This window comes from Pyxicephalus adspersus, chromosome 4, assembly GCF_032062135.1.
Source record: "Pyxicephalus adspersus chromosome 4, UCB_Pads_2.0, whole genome shotgun sequence".
Taxonomy (NCBI): Eukaryota; Metazoa; Chordata; class Amphibia; order Anura; family Pyxicephalidae; genus Pyxicephalus; species Pyxicephalus adspersus.
The window spans coordinates 34,428,702-34,434,496 of NC_092861.1; positions in this window are offsets into that span (position 1 = coordinate 34,428,702).

Consider the following 5,795-nt stretch of genomic DNA (forward strand, 5'->3'; position numbering starts at 1 on the left):
TGGAGACCCCAAAATTGACCTCACCTGTTGTGACTCTGGATTGGATTTGACCACATTTAGCTAGAAGGGGAGGAATGGGATTTGACCCAGTTCAGCTTTTACGTAAACGAGGCATAAGCTGTCTTCTTCTACTTAACATAATCATTTTCTGGTTAGTGTGTTGTTCCTCTGGCTTCTTTTCTTTCTTCAGAAGGATGTGTTTATATATTTTCTTAAAAAAAACATTTAGAAATATATTTTTAAGTAATAAATATTTAGCCTATCTTGATTGTTCTGTAATGAAGTTAGTTGGAATCAAAAATCTGAAAATAACCATTAATGTTCCATGTGCCTTTTTTCTTTTCTATTGGAAACAAACATACAGAAAAATGTAGTTTATTGAGTTACAGATATGTATAGATCACAAATGATAGATAAAATAATGACGGTACCCATGCTTGTCAATACAATGGCCTTGTAACAAGGAGAGAGAAGCACTTTGTGCAGGTTCAGTGTTGCTATGGTACTTACCCGGCACATGTCTGTCTTTGAAAGAGTAGAACATTTAGCAGAACAATAAGCAAACGCAACACAGGCACAGTTCTGCGTACACTAGTTGGACTTTTGCGTTATATGGCATTGTAAGTACTAATATTATTGAATTATGTTGACAAGTTGAAGATGTAACAGTAAGCCAGATTTGAAGTATCAAGTATTTAAAGAGAATCAAAAACAGAAGGAAAAACATGTTTCTCCTATGTTTTCTTTTATTAATCACATGGGTGGTCTTAAGGCTGTACACTAGGTATGTATAAAAGACCCACATTAGGGCAGATCTGTAAATATCAAAATATTATAGTAAAAACACTGCACAATCAAAATGGATGAAAAAATGTGCATTTCAACTGCAAGGGTTTTGTCCAAATTTGACAAAGGAATAAAGAATGGATTTTAATTGCATGGATGTGCAGCTCTTAAAGAGGAACTATAAAAAAAAACACACTTAACTTCAATCCCGCAGGGCAGACTGATCACTCGGAGGGTGTCCCGCATTTGGTCCTGTGTCATCCCGACATTCGTCCTGGAGCCGGCCCTCTGTGCGCTGCCATCTTTGTCTTCTTTTCCTGGTTCATCCTACGTCACCCGACCAAGGCGCGAGATCGGGTGACATAGGATAAAAAAAAAAATTTCCGATCTCACTGCGCATGTGTGAGATCGGCAATTTTTTCTCTTTGAGCAAAAAGGCTCCTTTTGGGCATACCTAAGATGCTCGAGCATGCCTTAAAGGAGGGCCCAAGAGCCTCCTAAGATACCTACATCAGACATAAAAAACAGAATTTTTACCCTATATTAAAGGGTTCTCTACACTTTTATGTAAAGTGAAAATTCTGAGTATAGGTACGCTTTAACTAATTTTTGGCTCTTGGGCTTCTTCTCACTAGTGCGTTGTGTAACATGTGTGTTTCTATGGTAGGTAATCCATTAGTGCTCTGTGTTACCTTTTTTTCCTAATGGCATCCTAAATGTACCTTAACAGTCCACTGAAGCATAATACATGGTAACACGCTAATTTGTGTTGCTGTTCCTTTAAACATGCACTATCAAGACTACATATCTTTATGATTTGGTACATTAGGATGCCTTGTGTGCATTTTTTTTTTATAAAAGTAGTGTATAGTTGTAGTGGGAATGGGCCCACTTTAACATTCCCACTGTATGGAGGGTAAGATGATTCTTTTATTTGGAAGTATTTAGCTGTTTCCATTTTCACCTTTAAAGCTTCCTAACATGCTTATCACTCACACTTCTGCGTAGAAAAAGGGACCCAATGGTTTGGTGTTTATTACATTGATGTCAGCACATAATGTAATCATGGTGATAGCATAATATATCAATGATATTATGACATTTACACAATCAAGAATATATTTTGGGTGAGTGATGAAATGTATAAACATCACTACACCACTGATCACAGGATTTATTTCAAACAGTGATAAGTATACATTGTGCATAATACAAGGTTCAAACACAACAGCTAGAAGACAGTGCCTTGATGACCTTTAATAGGAAATTAATTAAAAAGAAGTCAGTATATAGGAGAAGTATAAAGCACTCTAATTTCATCCTGAAATAATTCTCACACTCCTAACACATAAACAAATTCAGGCCTGGGGTTTAAATGTAAAGTGTGAAAAGCCTTCTTGAAATCAAGCTTTCTGACAGTCAAAGGCTTATGTGTAAGTTTGATGCTAACAAATCAATAATACTGCTTAAACTCCTTGCATTGTCTTGATCTATTTTTTTTTTAAACCCTAGAGAAATTAAAGCTGGAATTTGACATGGCTGAATAACACTGACACTTTTCATTTCACCAGTCTTATGAAGATAATGTAGAATTAGCTTTCCAAGTCTTATGTAGTCAGATCAAAAATGGATTGCTGGTTGGTTGCTTTAGGTTAATGTGCATTTTTTTAAGCAGTATGACTCCAAGTCATAGCTAGAAGAACTTTTTGGAAGAAGAATATGTTTTCTAATAGTGTGGTATTTGCTTATCAAATGCATTTACTTGGTATTATGAGTTAATGTTACAGGATATAAAATATTTATTACAAACCAAATGATTCTGAAATTACTATGGGTTACCTAAAGAGACATCATAGTCATGTAATTGTCCATATTTAAACCAATATCAAATATAGACTAGTACTTATACAGGGAACTATTAAAATACTTCCCTAGAGATTCAGTCTAAGAAGACCGAGAAAGTAAGGATGTAGATCCTGGCTCTAAAAATTTTTTTTTTGCCAAGTCTAGTTTTTTTTTGTTTTATTATTTCTCCTTAAACCAGTTCAACAGGGAAGGGACAACCACCCATTCATCACCCATTTCCTAGTGAATCTTTAGAAATATACTTCTAAGTCAGCACTTATAGTGAGGTTGTGGTGCATATAATATATGTTATATATCTTATTACTCTGTCAGTTTCAATGGTGCTCTGAGTCTGTTATCCTTATCTTTCTTAATAACTTTTAATGACTTATTGAGTCATTGGGCCTATTTGATTAAAGCTCTCCAAGGCTAGAGAGGATACACTTTCACCAGTGAAGCTGGGTGATCCAGAAACTGATTTCTTCAAAGTAATTTGCTAGCAAATGTTTTGAATGCAGGACCAGATCCATTCCAGGTTTGCTGGATTACCCAGGTTTGCCGATGAAATTGTATCCTCTCAGCCTTGGAGAGCTCTAATAAATCAGGCTCATTCATCCAGAACATGTACATCAGATTCTTTGATGGTTACATGCATTTTGTAAGTCATTTAGTGAATAAAAGACTGGCCTTGAGCTTTGTACTTCAAAAGCATATCAGCAGGGCTAGCTCCTATGTTTCTATCCTGATAGATTTTCTATATTCTCAGTCATTTGGCAGTCTGCATGATGTCATCCTGCAGCTCTTCTTGTCTTTGTTAAAGTGACCCTTTTCTTTCTCCCATGCAGGGCAAAATAAAAGAATCACTTAACTCCCCCAATCCTCAGCAGAAACTGTTTACCTTTCCTTGCTCCATGCTGCTCCATTTCACCACCCAAACTGCTGCCTGACCCAGGACTTATATATGTTAGATGTAAAGTAAGTACAAAGCCTATTCATATTTAAAAATGTCAGTTATTTCACTTTACTTCCAGCAAGAGGATGGTATATACCGCTGGGAAATGGGGAGAATGTTAAGTGACTATTTTACATTGCTCTACATGAACAAAGGAAAGGGTCACTTTTAATCTTGGACCTATAGGAGTCTACAAACGACCTGTCAGATGGGTTGGTCCTAATTTCTCTAGCATTAAAAAGTCTTTACACATGTTGTGCTATGCCCAGTCATGCCCTTCTTGTGTAGATGTTTGCTTTTGGTGGTTGAGTTAACTTCATATCTGTAGTCAGTTTTGCTTTGTTGGTCAGGAAAGAATGCCAATTCAAACAGAACTGTCCTAAATTTCCTTTGTCATACTAATGAGTCATATTGTATCTGATTGGTTTGCCACTCTTAATTTAAAGTTGTGTAGTGGTGTTATCATTTCAGAATTATTCTTCCATTTACAGCTTTTTTTATGGGAAACTACATGTGAGATTTATACTGGTGCAAGCGGAATGTTTGCAGACTGCCAGTGTGGAGTCATTGATCTGGGTAACTTCTTTACAGTACAGTTGAATAAATATCCAATCTGGTGTTGTTTTCCAGGTACACAGCAAATGTGGTGTTTTCCTCATTTGTGAAAGGAGGACATCTCTTGGGTATTTCTAGGAGGGTTGTGACTTGTTAGCACTCCCTAGCAGGAGAACAGGTTCTAGGAGAAGAATTTGTCACATTTATCCAATATACTATCATACTGGTCTGTACAGTAAAACTACTCTAGTACCAAGGTATGGGTAAGGCATTATTCAGACACCAGAAGGATAGCCAGGTCAGCTAGGCCTAGGGTAATGGTTTGTCAAAGCATGCTTTGTGTATTGTATTCCAGGTTTGTTTCTGTAAATCTCTATATTTTGTGGACTATATATGCTGTGTTTTCAAGCTTTTTATTATCAGTATAATATAAGAATCTGTATTGTAATGACAGAGCTTTTGTCATTGTATAAAAATGAAGAAAGAGTAAACAGATTGGTATCCAGATTGCATTTTTCCTAGCACAGGTAGTGAATATTTTGATTTGTTACTACGGGTACCCCCTTCCCAACATTTGTTGAGTGTGTGTATGTTATGTGAACTGTTGAATGATGTCTAATCTTCATAATTATCTAAAAGATAAATGTAACAAAATTCTTCACGTCAAAGAACAACTATTCTATGTGACATTGATCTGTCAGAATAATGTATTAGACACTATCACAATTGTCATTCTTTGTATTGTGTGAATTTTATTTCAAAATAATACAAAATATCAGAAATGGGCAGTGCTAAACTACTGTCCTATTCTAATGGCATTCACAACCCAATCCATATTTTTTTCTGGTTTTCAAATGGAAGAGTGATGGGTGCCACACAGTGTTCATAGCGGAGAGATATACAGCAATGCAATGTAAAAAACCTTTCCCTATTCTGGAAATAAATCCCTTTACTACTGTATTGAAAATATTTAAAAAGATGACTGAGTTTAAAATCTGAAATCAATTCCTGCTGTCTTGTCTGTCTGTTTTTCTAGTCTAAAGATCAAAACCTAACTCCATACAAACAATAAAATACCCAGCTAATATATTTATATATATATACAAAGAAAAAAGTTTTACCTACCAAAGGAATAGTATTTCTGTCCATCCATTTTTAAGATTTTGCCATCAGCACAGTCCAGCCTGGCAGAGAAAAAAACATACTTTTTTTGTGTTGTAGTTTAGTAACACTTGCAGGTCTTGTCCCTCTCCTAACATGTGTCTGAACAAAGAAGCAGCACATAAATGAGCTTTTATCCTTGTCACTCTGCTGTCTTCTTTTGCTTCAGCCCCTTGTTGACACATTAATCAGATTAGAAGGAGCCAATACCAGGTCATATGCAGGTACAGTGCTTTGGGTTAAATAATACAATAAATGACTTAATATTGGATACAGTGCAACATTAATGTGTGTTCAGCTTTAACAATATTTCATAATAGCAGCTTCTTCATTTTAATCTTATTAATTTTACTGGTTGGACATCATGCACTGTTCACTTTCAATGCCAGCTCTAATTTAACACTGTACTCCAAAACCCATCACAGCACGGTAATTCCCGCAATATCACACCTACACACCACCTTTCCCTGGCTGAGACGTCAGCTCGTATTCCCAG